The sequence below is a fragment of the Phocoena sinus genome, chromosome 16 (assembly GCF_008692025.1).
Source record: "Phocoena sinus isolate mPhoSin1 chromosome 16, mPhoSin1.pri, whole genome shotgun sequence".
In the NCBI taxonomy this organism is placed as follows: Eukaryota; Metazoa; Chordata; class Mammalia; order Artiodactyla; family Phocoenidae; genus Phocoena; species Phocoena sinus.
Genome location: NC_045778.1, coordinates 60,608,697 through 60,619,391, shown reverse-complemented (window position 1 = coordinate 60,619,391; position 10,695 = coordinate 60,608,697).

The following is a 10,695-nucleotide window of genomic DNA, read 5'->3' as shown; positions in this document are numbered from 1 at the left end:
GCGGCTCCTTTAACCCTGTCCTGTCTGAGCGAAGAACAGACGCCCTCAGGCAACCTACACGCAGAGGCGGGGCCAAATCCAAAGCTGAGCCCCGGGAGCTGTGAGAACAAAGAAGAGAAAGGGAAACCTCTCCCAGCAGCCTCAGGAGCAGCGGATTAAAGCTCCACAATCAACTGGATGTACCCTGCATCTGTGGAATACCTGAATAGACAACGAATCATCCCAAATTGAGGAGGTGGACTCTGAGAGGAAGATTTATGATTTTTTCCCCTTTTCCTCTTTTTGTGAGTGTACGTGTATGCTTCTGTTTGAGATTTTGTCTGTATAGCTTTGCTTCCACCATTTGTCCTAGGGTTCTATCCATCTGTTTTTTGTTTTTTTGTTTAATTTGTTTTTCTTAATAATTATTTTTTATTTTAATAACTTTATTTTATCTTATCTTACTTTATTTTATTTTACTTTATCTTCTTTCTTTCTTTCTTTCCTTCCTTCCCTCCTTTAGACAACGAATCATCCCAAATTGAGGAGGTGGACTTTGAGAGCAAGATTTATGATTTTTTCCCCCTTTTCCTCTTTTTGTGAGTGTGTATATGTATGCTTCTGTGTGAGATTTTGTCTGTATAGGTTTGCTTCCACCATTACTCCTAGGGTTCTATCCATCCGTTTTTTTTAAATTTTTTTTCTTAATAATTATTTTTTATTTTAATAACTTTATTTTATCTTATTTTATTTTATTTTACTTTATCTTCTTTCTTTCTTTCTATTTTTGCTTCCTTCCCTCCTTCCTTCCTTCCTTCCTTCCTCCCTCCCTCCTTTCTTTCTACTTCTACTAATTCTTTCTTTCTACTTTTTCTCCCTTTTATTCTGAGCCGTGTGGATGAAAGGCTCTTGGTGCTGCAGCCAGGAGTCAGTGCTGTGCCTCTTAGGTGGGAGAGCCAACTTCAGGACACTGGTACACAAGACACCTCCCAGCTCCACATAATATCAAATGGTGAAAATCTCCCAGAGATCTCCATCTCAACACCAGCAGCCAGCTTCACTCAACGACCAGCAAGCTACAGTGCTGGAAACCCTATGCCACACAACTAGCAAGACAGGAACACAACCCCACCCATTAGCAGAAAGGCTGCCTAAAATCATAATAAGTCCACAGACACCCCAAAACACACCAACAGACGTGGACTTGCCCACCAGAAAGACAAGATCCAGCCTCATCCACCAGAACACAGGCACTAGTCCCCTCTACCAGGAAGCCTACACAACCCACTGAACCAACCTTAGCCATTGGGGACAGACACCAAAAACAACGGGAACTACAAACCTGCAGCCTGCAAAAAGGAGACCCCAAACACAGTAAGATAAGCAAAATGAGAAGACAAAAAAACACACAGCAGTTGAAGGAGCAAGATAAAAACCCACCAGACCTAACAAATGAAGAGGAAATAGGCAGTCTACCTGAAAAAGAATCCAGAATAATGATAGTAAAGATGATCCAAAATCTTAGAAATAGAATAGACAAAATACAAGAAACATTTAACAAGGATCTAGAAGAACTAAAGATCTATGAACAACACAGTAAATGAAATTAAAAATACTCTAGATGGGATCAAGAGCAGAATAACTGAGGCAGAAGAACGGATAAGTGACCTGGAAGATAAAATAGTGGAAATAACAACTGCAGAGCAGAATAAAGAAAAAAGAATAAAAAGAACTGAGGATAGTCTCAGAAACCTCTGGGACAACATTAAACGCAACAACATTCGAATTGTAGGGGTTCCAGAAGAAGAAGAGAAAAAGAAAGGGACTGAGAAAATATTTGAAGAGATTATAGTTGAAAACTTCCCTAATATGGGAAAGGAAATAGTTAATCAAGTCCAGGAAGCACAGAGTGTCCCATACAGGATAAAACCAAGGAGAAATAGGCCAAGACACATATTAATCAAACTGTCAAAAATTAAATACAAAGAAAACATAGTAAAAGCAGCAAGGGAAAAACAACAAATAACACACAAGGGAATCCCCATAAGGTTAACAGCTAACCTTTCAGAGAAACTCTGCAAGCCAGAAGGGACTGGCAGGACATATTTAAAGTGATGAAGGAGAAAAACCTGCAACCAAGATTACTCTACCCAGCAAGGATCTCATTCAGATTTGATGGAGAAATTAAAACCTTTACAGACAAGCAAAAGCTGAGAGAGTTCAGCACCACAAAACCAGCATTACAACAAATGCTAATGGAACTTCTCTAGGCAAGAAACACAAGAGAAGGAAAAGACCTATAATAAAGAACCCAAAACAATTAAGAAAATGGGAATAGGAGCATACATATCGATAATTACCTTAAAAGTAAATGGACTAAATGTTCCCACCAAAAGACACGGATTGTCTGAATGGATACAAAAACAAGACCCATATATATGCTGTCTACAAGAGACCCACTTCAGACCTAGTGACACATAGATACTGAAAGTAAGGGGATGGAAAAAGATACTCCATGCAAATGGAAACCGAAAGAAAGCTGGAGTAGCAATTCTCATATCAGACAAAATAGACTTTAAAATAAAGAGTATTAGAAGAGATAAAGAAGGACACTACATAATGATCAAGGGATCGATCCAAGAAGAAGATATAACAATTGTAAATATTTATGCACCCAACATAGGAGCACCTCAATACATAAGGCAAATACTAACAGCCATAAAAGGGGAAATCGACAGTAACACATTCATAGTAGGGGACTTTAACACCCCACTTTCACCAATGGACAGATCATCCAAAATGAAAACCCTGAGAAAACCATAATTTAAAAAGAGTCATGTACCAAAATGTTCACTGCAGCTCTATTTACAATAGCCAGGAGATGGAAGCAACCTAAGTGTCCATCATCAGATGAATGGATAATGAAGATGTGGCACATATATACAATGGAATATTACTCAGCCATAAAGAGAAACGAAATTGAGTTATTTGTAGTGAGGTGGATGGACCTATAGTCTGTCATACAGAGTGAAGTAAGTCAGAAAGAGAAAGACAAATATCATATGCTAACACATATATATGGAATCTAAGAAAAAATAATGTCATGAAGAACCTAGGGGTAAGATGGAATAAAGACACAGACCTACTAGAGAATGGACTTGAGGGGCAGGGGAAAGGGTAAGCTGTGACAAAATGAGAGAGTGGCATGGACATATATACACTACCAAACGTAAAATAGCTAGTGAGAAGCAGCCGCATAGCACAGGGAGATCAGCTCTGTGCTTTGTGACCACCTAGAGGGGTGGGATGGGGAGGGTGGGAGGGAGGGAGACGCAAGAGGGAAGAGATATGGGAATATATGTATATATATAACTGATTCACTTTGTTATAAAGCAGAAACTAACACACCATTGTAAAGCAATTGTACTCCAATAATGATGAAAAAAAAAAAGAAAACAAGGACACAAATATATACTTGTTCATGAATGTTCATTGCAGCATTATTCACAACAGGTAAAAGGTGGAAACAATTCAAGTTCCCACCAAGAGATGAATGTGTAAACAAAATGTAGTATATGCATACTATTGAATATTATTCATCCATAAAATGAAGCTCTGAAGCATGCTAACAACATGGATGACTTTTCAAAACATCAAGCTAAATGCAATAAGCCAGACACAAAAGGACAATATTGCATGATTCCACAAATATAAAATACTCTAAAATAGACAAGTGAGTAGAGCTGGAAGGTAGATTGGGGGTTACCAGGGCTGGGGGGAAGGAGGGAAATGGAGAGTTATTGCTTAATGGGTACAGAGTTTCTGCTTTAATTGATGAAATAGTTTTAGAAATACATAGGAGTGATGGTTGCACAACACTGGAAATGTAATTAATGCCACTGATTTGTACACTTAAAATGGTTTAAATGAAGTGTTATATTTTATATATGTTTTAACAAAATAAAACCCAAAAACTACAGGGATGACATGGTCTGAAAAAATATATATAATAATAAATAAATAAATATGTATCCAACATAGGAGCACCTCAATACATAAGGCAAGTGCTAACAGCTATAACAGAGGAAATCCACAGTAACACAATAATACTGGGGGACCTTAACACCTCACTTACACCAATGGACAGATCTTCCAAACAAAAAATTAATAAGGAAACATAAGCTTTAAATGACACAATAGAGCAGATAGATTTAATTGATATTTATGGTACATTCCACCCAAAAACAGGAGATTACACTTTCTTCTCAAGCAGGCACGGAACATTCTCCAGGATAGGTCACATCTTGGGTCACAAATCAAGCCTCAGTAAATTTAAGAAAATTAAAATCATATCAAGCATCATTTCTGACCACAATGCTATGAGATTAGAAATCAATTACAGGGGAAAAAACTGTAAAAAACACAAACACATGGAGGCTAAACAATACGTTACTAAATAACCAAGAGATCACTGAAGAAATCAAAGAGGAAATCAAAAAATACCTAGAGACAAATGACAATGAAAACACGAGGATCCAAAACCTATGCGATGCAGTAAAAGCAGTTCTAAGAGGGAACTTTATAGCTATACAAGCCTCCCTCAAGAAACAAGAAAAATCTCAAACAACCTAACCTTACATCTAAAGGAACTAGAGAAAGAAGAACAAACAAAACCCAGAGTTAGCAGAAGGAAAGAAATCATAAAGATCAGAGCAGAAATAAATGAAATAGAAACAAAGAAAACAATAGCAAAGATCAATAAAACTAAAAGCTGGTTCTCTGAGAAGATGAAGCAAAATTGATAAACCATTAGCCAGACTCATCAAGAAAAATAGGGAGGGGAATCAAATCAATAAAATTAGAAATGAAAAAGGAGAAGTTACAACAGAAACTGCAGAAATACAAAGCATCCTAAGAGACTACTACAAGCAAGTCTATAACAATAAAATGGACAACATGGAAGAAATGGACAAACTCTTAGAAGGGTATAATCTTCCAAAATTGAACAAGGAAGAAATAGAAAATATAAACAGGCCAATCACAATCACTGAAATTGAAACTGTGATTAAAAATCTTCCAACAAACAAAAGTCCAGGAACAGATGGCTTCACAGGTGAATTCTATCAAACATTTACAGAAGAGCTAACACCCATCCTTCTCAAACTCTTCCAAAACATTGCAGAGGAAGGAACACTCCCAAACTCATTCTACAAGGCCACCATCACCCTGATACCAAAAACCAGACAAAGATACTACAAAAAAAGAAAATTACAGACCAATATCACTGATAATATAGATGCAAAAATCCTCAACAAAATACTAGCAAACAGAATCCAACAACACATTAAAAGGATCATACACCATGATCAAGTGGGATTTATCCCAGGGATGCAAGGATTCTTCAATATACACAAATCAATCAATGTGATAAACCATATTAACAAATTGAAGAATAAAAACCATACGATCATCTCAATAAATGCAGAAAAAGCTTTGGACAAAATTCAACACATATTTATGATAAAAACTCTCCAGGAAGTGGGCATAGAGGGAACCTACCTCAACATAATAAAGGCCATATATGACAAACCCACAGCAAACATCATTCTCAATGGCGAAAAACTGAAAGCATTTCCTCTAAGATCGAGAACAAGACAAGGATGTCCACTCTTACCACTATTATTCAACATAGTTTTGGAAATCCTAGCCACGGCAATCAGAGAAGAAAAAGAAATAAAAGGAATACAAATTGGAAAAGAAGAAGTAAAACTGTCACTGTTTGCAGATGACATGATACTATACACAGAGAATCCTAAACATACCAACAGAAAACTACTGGAGCTGATCAACGAATTTGGTAAAGTTACAGGATACAAAATTAATGCACAGAAATCTCTTGCATTCCTATACACTAATGATGAAAAATCTGAAAGAGAAATTAAGCAAACACTCCCATTTACCATTGCAACAAAAAGAATAAAATACATAGAAATAAACCTACCTAAGGAGCCAAAAGACCCGTATGCAGAAAACTATAAGACACTGATGAAAGAAATTAAAGATTATACCAACAGAGGGACAGATATACCATGTTCTTGGATTGGAAGAATCAATATTGTGAACATGAGTATACTACCCAAAGCAATCTACAGATTCAATGCAATCCCTATCAAATTACCTATGGCATTTTTTTTACAGAACTAGAACAAAAATCTTAAAATTTGTATGGAGACACAAAAGACCCTGAATAGCCAAAGCAGTCTTGAGGGAAAAAAACAGAGCTGGAGGAGTCAGACTCCCTGACTTCAGACTATATTACAAAGCTACAGTAATCAAGACAATATGGTACTGGCACAAAACAGAAATATAGATCAAAGGAACAGATTAGAAAGCCTAGAGATAAACCCATGCACCTATGGTCAACTAATCTATGACAAAGGAGGCAAGGATATACAATGGAGAAAAGACAGTCTCTTCAATAAGCAGTGCTGGGAAAGCTGAACAGCTACATGTAAAAGAATGAAATTAGAACACTCCCTAACACTATACACAAAAATAAACTCAAAATGGATTAGAGACCTAAATGTAAGACCAGACACTATATAACTCTTAGAGGAAAACATAGGAAGAACACTCTTTGGCATAAATCACAGCAAGATCTTTTTTGATCCACCTCCTAGAGTAATGGAAATAAAAACAAAAATAAAGAAATGGGACTTAATGGAACTTAAAAGCTTTTGCACAGCAAAGGAAACCATAAACAAGACGAAAAGACAACCCTCAGAATGGGAGAAAATATTTGCAAATGAATCAACGGACAAAGGATTAATCTCCAAAATATATAAACAGCTCATGCAGCTCAATATTAAAGAAACAAACAACCCAATCCAAACATGGGCAGAAGACCTAAACAGACATTTCTCCAGAGAAGATATACAGATTGCCAACATACACATGAAAGAATGCTCAGCATCACTAATCATTAGAGAAATGCAAATCAAAACTACGAGGTATCACCTCACACTGGTTAGAATGGGTATCATCAGAAAATCACAAACAACAAACTCTGGAAAGGGTGTGAAGAAAAGGGAACCCTCTTGCACTGTTGGTGGGAATGTAAATTTATACAGTCACTATGGAGAACAGTATGGAGGTTCCTTAAAAAACTAAAAATAGAATTACCATATGACCCAGCAATCCCACTACTGGGCATATACCCAGAGAAAACCATAATTTAAAAAGACACATGCGGACTTCCCTGGTGGTGCAGTGGTTGAGAGTCCGCCTGCCAGTACAGGGGTCACGGGTTCGTGCCCCGGTCCGGGAGGGTCCCACATGTCGCGGAACGGCTGGGCCCGTGGGCTGTGACTGTTGGGCCTGCACGTCCGGAGCCTGTGCTCCGCAGCGGGAGAAGCCACAGCAGTGAGAGGCCCATGTTCTGCAAAAAAAAAAAAAAAAAAAGACACGTGCACCCCAATGTTCATTGCAGCACTATTTACAGTAGCCAGGTCATGGAAGCACCCTAAATGCCCATCGACAGACGAATGGATAAAGAAGTTGTGGTATATATACAATGGGATATTACTCAGCCATAAAAAGCAATGAAATTGGGTCATTTGTAGAGACGTGGATGAATCTAGAGACTGTCATACAGAGTGAAGTAAGTCAGAAAGAGAAAAACAAATATTGTATATTAACGCATATATGTGGAACTTAGAAAAATGGTACAGGTGAACCGGTTTGCAGGGCAGAAATTGAGACACAGATGTAGAGAACAAACGTAGGGACACCAAGGGGGGAAAGTGGAAGGAGGGTTGGTGGTGGTGTGATGAATTGGGATATTGGGATTGACATATATACACTAATATGCATAAAATGGATAACTAATATGAACCTTCTGTATAAAAAAATAAATAAAATAAATTTCAAAAAAAAAACCCAAAAAACAAAATACAAGATGAAACATAAAATCCAAATAACCCTATATCTATTTAAAACCTTCCCACAAGAAAAATTGTAATTTCAGGTAACTTTAATGGAAAATTATATCATGTATTTAAAGAAGAAATAATACCAATCCTACACAAAGTATTTCAGGAAATAGTGGAGAAGGATCATTTCCCAATTCAGTTTGTGAGGCCAGCAAAACCTTGAAACCAAAACCAGACAAAGATATTATAAGAAAAGAAAACTACAGACCAATAACCCTGATGAACATAGCTGTAAAAGTCTTTAACAGAAAGTTAGCAAATCTAATTCAACAACATATAATAATGATAATATGTATAAAAATGACCAAGTGGGGTCTATGCAAAGAATACAAAGTTGGTTGAACATTTGAAAGTCAAGGTAATTCACCATGTTAACAAAACAAATGAGAAAAAAAAATATGATTAACTCAATACACGCAGAAAAGGCATTGATGAAACAGTATCTATGCATGATTAAAAACTTAGTAAACAGGCAATAGAGGGGAGCTTCCTCAACCTAATAAAAGGCAACTATGAAAATCCTGCCACTAACATCATACCTCATGATGAAAGACTCAAACCTTCCTCCTAATGTCAAGAACAAAGCACCACTTTAACAATTATTTGAAGTCCTAGCCAGTGCAAGTATGGTGATTACGAACAAAGAAACAAACAAATAATAAAAAGCATACTGATTGGAAACAAAGAAAAACTGTCTTTATTTGTAGAAAACATGTTTATGTTTACAGAAAATCCTAAGTAATTCCAAAAAGCTGTAAAATAAATGAATTTAGCAACGTCATCAGATACAAAATATATAAAAATCAGTTGTATTTCCATATACTAATAACAAACGGAAAATAAGAGGTAAAATACCATTTACAATAACATCAGAAATTGCAAAATACTTAGGCAAAAATTTAACAGAATATGTGCAATATCTACACTGAAAACTATAAAATGTTGCTGAGAAAAAATTTTTTAATCTAAATAAATGGGGATATGTGCCATGTTCATGGATTAAAAACCTCAATTTTGTCAAAATGACGGTTCTTCCCAAATTGATCTCTAGATTCAGTGCAATCCCAACAAAATTTCCAGGAGACTTTTTTGTAGAAATTGATAAGCTGATTCTAAGCTGTATATAAATATGGATAAAACCCAGAACAATTAAATGATTTCTATAGAAGAAGAAAAAAGTTGAAGACCTTGTACCATTAAATTTCAAGACAAAGTTATTGTCATCAAAATAGATAGGTATAGAGTTACAGAACAGAACAAAGTCCATAAATAGAACTGTTCAAATAAAGTCAACTGATTTTCTATAAATAGGCCAAGGTAATTCACTGGAAAATGACAGTCTTTTCAGCAAATGGTGCTGAACAACTGGATATCCATATGGAACAAAAATGAACCTCTACTGTAACCTCACACCACACATAAAATTAACTCTAAATGGACCATAAATATAACATAAAAACTAAAACGATAATAAAACTTCTAGAAGAAAACAGATATAAAATCATTACTATTTCAGAGTAGGCAAAAATTACTTGGGACAAGAAAAGTACAAACTACATAAGAAAAATAAGGATAAATTGGACCTCAGTAAAATTTAAAAGGTCTGCTCTTCAAAATACACTATTAAGAAAATGAAAAGGTAAGCCAGAAGCCAAGTGGAAATATTTGCAATGAATATATCTGACCATTTTGACCATTTTTAAAATTGTCAAAAGATCTGAAGACACTTCACATATGAATGACAGAAAGCACATGAAAAAAATGTTTAACAGGGCTTCCCTGGTGGCGCAGTGGTTGAGTCCGCCTGCCAATGCAGGGGACGCGGGTTCGTGCCCCGGTCCGGGAGGATCCCACATGCCGCGGAGCGGCTGGGCCCGTGAGCCATGGCCGCTGAGCCTGCGCGTCCGGAGCCTGTGCTCCGCAATGGGAGAGGCCACAACAGTGAGAGGCCCGCGTACCGCAAAAAAAAAAAAAAAAAAAAAAAAAAATGTTTAACATTATTAGTCATCGGGGAATACAAATTTAAACCACAATGAGATATCACTATATATCCAATAGAATGGCTTAAAAAAATACTGACAATACTGAATACTGAAAAAGATTAGAGTAACTGGAATTCACACACATTGTTGGTAGGAATGTAAAATGGTCCAACAGTTTGGCAGTTTCTCATCAAATTAAAGGTATACATACCCTTGAATTGATCCAACAATTCCATTCCTGGAAATGATAATATCTGTCTACATAAAGACTTGTAAGTGAACATTCATTGCAACTTTATTCCTAATAGCTAAACACTGGAAACAACCTGAATTCCCATCAACAGGTAAACCAATAGACAAATTGTGTTGTCGATATAATGGCACATTACTCAGCAATAAAAATGAATTAATTACTGATATAAACAACAACATTGGTGAATCTCAAAAAAACATTAAACTACATGAAAAAAAGCCAGGTGCAAAAGAGTGCCTACTGTATGATTCCATTTATATGAAATCTAAGAAAGACATAACTAATATAAGATGAAAAACAGATCCATTGTTGCTTAGGCTGGATGGGGGCTGTGAATATTGACTGCCAAGGGGCATAATGGCATTGTTGGCAGTGGTGGAGGGCAGGGGTTGCAGTTGTGGTAGTGATTGTGGTAGTGGTTACTTGGGCATATGCATTTGTCAAAACTTACCAAACTGTACACTTAAAATCCATGCTTTCATTATATGTG